We start from the raw sequence: 8,986 nt of genomic DNA on the forward strand, positions 1-8,986 counted from the left end.
GATGAGAACAAAAGAAATGTTACTCATGATCTCATAGACTCTAATGTTGGATTGAAGACCCACCATGTTCCAAAAATTGATATGAGGAAGTTTGGTGGCAAGGATCCCGGAACATGGATACTACAGATGGAGAAATTTTTTGATCTCCATAATGTGAAAAACACACAAAAGGTACGTATTGCAACTTTATATTTGGAACCATATTAGTTTGTATGGTATTGATGGTTTTGCTCTCGTAAACAAATTGTCACTTGGGAAATTTTTACGGAAGAAATGATAGCACATTATGAGGATATAAAAAGAAACACCTTTTTTAGCTAATTGATAAATCTCAAACAAAAGGGTTCAATGATGGAGCACATTGAGGACTTCCAAAAATTGAATATAAGGATAAAATATATTCCAGAGGAGCATAGGATTGATGTGTTCATAGGGACTTTAAAGGATAATATCCAACATGAGGTTCGCCTTTGGGAACCTGATTCATTGGAGAAGGCATTCAGGTTAGCAAGAAAAATGGAAAGCAAAATTATGGCAACCAGGAAGCCTACCACTCACAACTATAAAGATGGAAGTGTTGTTGCCCCTAGCCTTCCACAACCTACAAGGTTGACACCACAACAATTGGAATAAAAAAGAGCAAAAGGGATTTGTTACAGTTGTGATAGCAAATACACTAAAGGTCATAAGTGTGCTGAGAAGAAATTATTCTACATTTGTGAAGAGGAGGAAGAAAAGGAACAAGCAATGTCAAAAGAAGAGGATATACTCCAGGAACAAACCCTAGATAAAGATGAAATGAATCTGACCATATCTTGTAATGCATTGGTTAGAATTACTAATCCTCAAACTATCAAGATAGAAGGACATATCAAGAAGAAAAAGGTAATAGTGTTGATTGATTCAGAAAATACCCATAATTTTATTTATTGTAAGATATCCAAGGAATTTTATTGCTTCCTATATCCAGCACCAGAGTGTCAAGTGATGGTTGCAAGTGGAGGAACCATAAATTGCTCTGGAAAGTTCCATAATATCAAGATATCCATGGGAGAATATGTATTGAATAGCACAATGCTTTCCATTCCTATGAGTGGTGTTGATGTTGTACTAGGAGTCGAATGGCTATAATGCTTAGGTACAATAGCTTTTAATTTTCAAGAACTTTTCATGAAATTTTATGTAGAAGGAAAGGAAGTTGAATTAAGGGGTATTACAGGGAAACCAAGAAGGATAATCAGCTCTAACGGTATGACAAAGCTTTTAAAGAAGGAAGAACGAGGCGTAATTGCACAATTATGGTCACTAGAGGTTCCCACACCGAAATCATCTATCTCTCTAGATCTCCAAAAAGTCTTGGACAAGGTATTTGAGATTCCCAAAGGCCTCCCACCTATTCGTTATCATGATCATGATATTCATTTGATTCCAGGAAGTGTTCCTCCAAACATCAAGCTGTACAGATATCCCTATGCCAAAAAGAGTGAAATTGAACATATGGTTGCAGAAATGCTAGAGGCTGGTATAATTCAACCTAGTCAAAGTTCCTTCTCTGCTCCAGTAGTATTGGTGCACAATAAGGATGGATCATGGTGCGTGTGTCTAGATTATAGGGAGCTCAACAAGCTCACTATTAAAGATAAATTTCCCATTCTCGTCATTGATGAATTATTGGATGAATTGCATGGATCAATTTACTTCACCAAATTGGATCTTCATTCAGGATATCATCAAATCAGAATGAAGACTGAAGACATTCCAAAAACAACATTTAGAACTCATGAGGGTCATTATGAATTTTTGGTCATGCCTTTTGGCCTTACCAATGCACCTTCTACATTTCAAGGTTTGATGCATTCCATTTTCAAACCCTTCCTTAGAAAATTTGTGTTAGTATTTTTTGATGATGTACTAATCTATAATAATTCTTCGAAAGATCATGTTGAACATGTTGACAGGGTTCTCAAACTATTGAAGGAGAAACAATTTGTTATGAAACTAGCTCACAAAAATATAGAAAAGGTAGATCAACACCTTAGAAATAAGCCTCTTCGAGGGGGAACCTCCTTTACATTACACAAATGAACAATTCTTTGATGATACAAATGACAATACCTCCTTTCTATATATAGGATTCTAAGGGGTCATAATATAATCAGAGCCGACATAACAATAATAATGTAAGGGCACAATAATAACAATAGTGGGCTTCTATGGGGCACAATACTAACAATATGGGGACTACATGGGTACAACAATATAATAAGGGGGTTGTACTAATAACAATAAGGGGTTACACTAGTAGTATAGGGGCCTAACATGCCCCTCTCCTTCAAAAAGTGTTGTCCTCAACGCTTGAGTAGTTCTTGATGCTCCTGTATAAAAGTATTTTCCTCCCATGTGGAATCTTTAGCAGGTAAGTTCTTCCACTTAATGAGATACTCTGAAATTGATCGATTTCGTAGCTATTGGGTTCTTGTTTTTGTGACTTCTCTAGGCTCCAATATGATTTTTGTTCCTCGTCAAGTTCTGGCAATATTGTTTGAACTGGGATCTTCTGCAACTTTTGAATGAGTGGCCACACTTCTTCGTCCTTCTTCCATTCATACCTTGTTTCGTTTATCCAATCTAGTTGGATAATAGAAATGGCACACAACAATGCTTCCATATCCTCATCCTTTTTTGAGAGTGCTTCTACCACAACATTTTGCTTCCCTTTTTTGTAGATGATTTCGAAGTCATAACCCAACATCTTTGTGACCCATTTTTGTTGCTCTTCAGAGGGTAATCTTTGTTCTAAAAAGTATTTAATACTATCATGATCTGTTTTTACCTTGAAGTGTCTTCCCATTAGGTAAGGTCACCATTTCTCAAGTGCGTGTAGTATTTCCAACATTTCCTTCTCATAAATAGCTTTCTTGAGGGACATTTTTTTACCTTGAAGTGTCTTCCCATTAGGTAGGGTCGCCATTTCTTAAGGAAATGTTGGCAATACTACATTTCCTTAAGAAATGGCGACCCTACCTAATGGGAAGACATTTCAAGGTAAAAACGGATCATGATAGTCTTAAATACATTTTAGAACAAAGATTATCCTCTGAAGAGCAACAAAAATGGGTCACAAAGATGTTTGGTTATGACTTTGAAATCATCTACAAAAAAGGGAAGAAAAATGTTGTGGCATATGCACTCTCAAGAAAGGATGAGGATGTGGAAGCATTGTTGTGTGCCATTTCTATTATCCAATCAGATTGGATAAACGAAGCAAGGGATGAATGGAAGAATGACGAAGAAGTGTGGGCACACATTTAAAAGTTACAACAAGATCCCAGTACATCTAATACATTTAGCTAGAAAAATGATTCATTATGGTACAAAGATTGCTTATACCTATGCAAGAATTCCCAACTCAAACAAAAGATTCTTATGGAATTGCACACTTCTCCTTTAGGAGGGTACTCAGGATTTTTAAAAACTTACCACAGGGTTAAGAAGGAACTTTTTTGGGATGGCCTTAAATCGGATATTCAAAATTTTGTGGCGGAATGTTTGGTTCTCAAACAAAATAAAGTTGAAACAATTAAAACCCCAGGTCTATTACAAACTTTATCCATTCCAAGCCAACGTTGGGAGGAGGTTTCAATGGATTTTAACAGAGGTTTACCCAAGTCCAAAGGAAAGAGTGTCATCATGGTGGTAGTTGACAGACTTACCAAGTATGCACACTTTTGTGCATTATCACATCCTTTTAAATCCAGTACAATTTCTACTTCATTTATGGAAACAATTCAAAAGCTACATGGAAACCCAAAGATTATTGTAAGCGACAAAGATCCCATTTTCACTGGAAATTTTTGGACAAAATTATTTTCTTGTCTCAGTACTCAGTTAGCTCATAGCTCATCTTATCATCCTCAATCTAATGGGAAAACTGAGATAGTAAAAACAAATTTGGAAGGATATATTTGTTGCTTTGTATCTGATAAACAAACACAATGGGTCAAATGGTTGCCTCTGGGTGAATGGTGGTATAACACTTCCTTTCATACTATAGCAAAAATGACCCCATTTATGGCACTTTATGGATATCATCCACCATCCATCACATCATATTTAAGAGAAAATTCTAAGGTTCAAGCAGTGGAACATCACATCGAGCATCAACAACAAGTTCTCCAACTCTCAAAAGGATAACCTCACGTTGGCACAAAATAGAATGAAACAACAAGAAGATCAACATCGCAGCAGAAGAAGTTTTGATGTAGGTGACTAGGTATTCCTATGGCTACAACCATATAAACAAATGTCCCTCAAGCAAGCTAAGAAGGATAATAAATTATCACCAAAGTATTATGGTCTGTACAAGGTGTTACAAAAGATTGGTACTATGGCATACAAATTGGAGCTTCCTGCAGCTTCCCGAGTGCACCCAGTTTTCCATGTTTCATTTTGAAAGAAGGTTATAGGTGACAAGCTCCCAGTTCAAACAATACTAGTAGAAGTTGATGAGGAAGGAAAAATCATATTGGAACCAGAAGTAGTCACAGAAACAAGAACTCGATAGCTACGAAATCGATCAATTTCGGAGTATCTCGTCAAGTGGAAGAACTTATCTACTGAAGATTCCACATGGGAGGATGAGAATTTTATACAGAAGCATCGAGAACTACTCAAGCGTTGAGGACAAATCTTTCCGGAAGGAGAGGGGCATGTTAGGTCCATATAATGCTAGTGATTCCCCCATTACTATTGTCATTGTATCCCTTATTGTTATTATTGTGCCCCTATTGTCCCCATATTGTTATTAGTGTGCCCCATAGAAACCCACTATTGTTATTGTTGTGCCCTTATGTTATTACTGTTAGGTCGGCTTGATTATATTGTGACCCCTTAGACTCTTATATATAGAAGGGAGGTTTAGTCATTTGTATCGTCTAAGAATTGTTCATTTGTGTAATGTAAAGGAGGTTGCCCCCTCGAAGAGGCTGAATTCCAAGGCATTGATCTATCTTTTCTATCTTTTCGTGAGTTGGTTTCCTAATAGATGAGGTGAAGCTTGGTTGGAAACCCATCTGTTTTAACATGACATCTCCCTCTAAACCTGCTGATCTAGTATTGAAAATAAATGATCCAACTTGTGCCTTTACCTTGAACTGTGATCTCTTCTTCCCTAAAATGAAATGAACCTCATCCATATTCATCATTTGCCTAATATATTCCAAATAGAATTTTCATTGGAACATATTTGGGCAACTTATATGGATCTAATTCGCAGCCATATACTCTGATCTCTGTGTAATTCTGGTGAAGGTACTAATCTCCTATACTAACTTTATCACTGAGGTGCATGATCCTTTTGATTTCTATACTGATCCTAGGTTCACTCTGACTGCTGAGAAGTTGTGCAACTAGGTGAATGAAACAATCTATGAAATATCAAAATGTGAACTCATTTGAGTTCCTTTTAATAAATGAGGTCTAGTGAATAACTACTTGATTCTCTTGTTGATTATCCTTCTTGTGCAAAACAATAGGAAACTTGTCTCCCTACTGAAAAATAAACATTTGAAATAGGACAGAGGAGTATTTAAACACTCCTTCAGTAGTGATGTTCATAAATTGCTCATGCATAGATTCAACCAAAAATTGATTGTAGTTATACATGAAGGCATGCTTGTTCTCTTTAGAAAAGATTGACAAATAACCGAGGATAGCTTCATCTACCCATTGGTCTGATTGGTAGCCTAAAAAGAAAGAAATGAGGGAAATTATATGTTTGGCTCTCTGTTGAAGCCCCGAAAATCGGGTCGACAACAAGGGGGATACCCGCCCAGTCCGGACCTTGGTTGGCAGCTCCTTATCCGTTTGGTATAGCGGGTCCGACTGGGGATAATGGGACCAGTTTCCCAATCTAAGAGTGTGTGTGTGCAGAATTGGATGTTGCTGATCTAAAAGTTCTAAGTTAATCTAATCTAACTTTAATCTAACTCTATGCTATTGTAATCTAATGAAAACAACACATCTAATCTATGCTAACCCGGGATGTATTTCTTCTATTATGCGATCTAAAGAGATTTCAAATAATAACTGGTAATAAAGATCATTCAACAATTATAAGAAAGGAAATCAATTAAGATGAACCACTTTGCATAAAAAGTTAGGAAAAACAGTTGTGAACAGTATATCGCATAATAAATTATTCATACATCAAACATAAATAAATGGCTCCACCGTACAAAAGTGCCAAATGGTAACTCAAACATTCATGCAATAACATATAAACAACTAAAAACTGTATATTACTTTAAGAATATAAGCAGAAATGGTCAAGAGATAGAAGTACCATTTATGACTGGTCCTACTCATAAGCTTCAAGCAACAAATGATTTATTTCTCCTTGTTCTAATATCTACCAAGAGTACAGAAGTGCAACATCAGTAGCAGATATCAAATGCAAACATCAACAAATCTTGATCCATTCATTTATCAAAACCTCCTCTGAGGGTGCAAAAGTGCATGTTCTGAGGACAAGTTTTTGACAAATTTCTGGACCCTTCTCTAAATGCATGAGAAGGGTTTAAATACTACTAACTAAATCTAATAATAGTTTATTTACAAAAAATCAGGATGCGGTTTTCAAATGACCGCCCTTTTTCTAATCTAATTCTCAAGTAAAAACAACATTCCAAATTAAACTATTTCTGTATCTAGTCTTTAAAGCTGCATGTGTTCAACATTTGCTTCAGGAGAGTTGGTTGGCTGACTTCTGCTTTGAGCTGGGCTGAGAAAACGGAATCGATAAGAGCTGGTACCACCTTTTCAGCCGCATTTATGATAGATTTCATGGTCATCCATTGACTATGCGGCTTTACCAAGTATGTCGAGTAACATTCCCAATTTAATCTTTTTAGTACTTGGATTTATTTTCCCTTTTCTTGTGCTTTCTGCTTCCAACCCTCCTCTAGTTGTAGTTTGTTTGGTAAATATCCCAGAGTGGTTTCTGCGATTAAATTAGCTCTGTGCAAATTCTCATTTACACAGTCAATGAGAATGCTTGTTGTTGTAGCTGTTGTTTCTGCCGCTTTTTCTGCTTCTTTGATTTGATCATCCCACTTATTAAAGAGCAACTCTTTATGATTCTCATTTATCCTGGGTGCGTCTTGCTCTTTTCCCTTCATCTTCATCCTGCCAAGTTAGATAATCAGTCACCTGTTTATCAACCAGATCATAATCGCTTCGTAAATCGACCACCTGATTAGTGATCTTATCACTCATCTCGCAGTAGTAATTCCATTGTGATATCTTCTGTCCCAACACTTCTTGCTGCTGCAGTAGCTGTTCATTCAAGGCAATAGATTCTGAAATAAACTCTGTAAGCTTAGGCTCATCTTTATGCATCTCTTGTAAAATTTGTAATTGTTTTCCTTTCTCGTCCAAACTTCTCTGATAACCTATTTGCATTCGTTGGAAGTCTTCCTGCAACTTTTCAAGTTGTTTGTGTGCTTCAATATTAGCATTGGCTTGTTGCAATTTTTGTTGCAGTAGCTGTATTTGATCTTCTTGTTCTTTCAACAATTGTTGTACTTCTGATGCTTTGTCAATAGTCGCAGAAGCATACGCTCCTGCGATCTGAGACAGTTTAGTGAGATTTTCAGTTGGGTTACTGTTGGGGTCTTTCCATAAGACGTCCAATTTTTCAGCATCTTGAGATAGTGTATTTTCTAATTTCCTTTTCTTTCTCTGTCTTCTTACTACTGCTTTATGTTGGGGACTGTAAAAGATGTCGAGAGGAGGAATTTCTTCTATATTAAGTACAAGCTCAGAAGATGAAATAATAGGAGCATGTTCTGTTTCTGAGATATTGCTGACTATGGTTGGGATTATTTCTTTTGCAACCTGTGTATTGCTCACAGGTGTTTTTGGGGTTTGTCCTTCAAGATTGATCAGTTCATTGAAGGTTTCCCATTCTTTATCCAATTCGGTTATGACAGGTGGTGATTTGATGATGAGAGGGGGAGGATCTTTCTGCGGGCAGGTAATAACCTGTTGTTGTGGAATTTCATTTGACTGAGCCATGTCCTTAGCTGCCTCTTCGCTCTTACCTTGGTCGTTTCCGGACCTTTTAGAATGTTCAGGTACTTGCTGTGCAGACTTAGATTTAGATCTGGAAGTACTTGAATTCCCACTGAGGCTAATGCTTGGAGTTGGTTCTCTAGCAGGTAATCGCAGCTTTTCTAAAGGAACAGTGGCCAATCTTCTTTCCCTGTATACCATGAAATTTTGAAAGTCTTCTGGAGATAATTGCGATTGGGCTTCCCGCAAAATTTCTTGAAGTGAGCCTTTATTTTGGAATAAGTCATCAAATAAATCCTTTTTCCGTAGAACACTTTCACCTTGACTGTAGTTGTGAAATTCTGAGCAATCTCATTTAGGTCAAATGGTCTTGCCGGGAATTTAAATAACTGCAGACATGTTATATTCTGTATTTCTGTAAATGCGTGACCTACATCGAACAGCGAAAAAGCCCCACAAACCACAGGAAACTGTGGCCATATAGCCTTCTTTTTGTCCTTCAAATCCTTTGTTAGGCCGCCTTCTGAACAGGTTTGGTATGCAATTTCTCGAGCCAGAAGTTTATCAGGGATATACAAAGGTAGAACATGAGGGGGTACGGTGCTTCCAAATACTCTAACATAGGTGAAACATTCTTCTCCGAACCATCTTGCGATGGGGATGATATCTATCTCTGCTTCAGGTGAGCACCTCGGGGGGTCTTTATCATACAACATTTTATACAGGGGTAGGATAAGCCCATGACAAATGTGGTAGAAATGTGAAGTGAACTGAGAGTCCCACAATATCTTATGGTAAACATGGATGGGTAATGGGTCTTGGGTTGTCCATTTCCAACCCATAAGAGGGAATTTAGACACATAACATATTGAATCCATAACATATGCGGATAGGTAAAAAGGAGGATAGATCC

The sequence above is a fragment of the Pinus tabuliformis genome, chromosome 2_2, assembly GCF_031772625.1.
Source record: "Pinus tabuliformis cultivar Carrire ecotype Pingquan chromosome 2_2, CPIR1, whole genome shotgun sequence".
Taxonomy (NCBI): Eukaryota; Viridiplantae; Streptophyta; class Pinopsida; order Pinales; family Pinaceae; genus Pinus; species Pinus tabuliformis.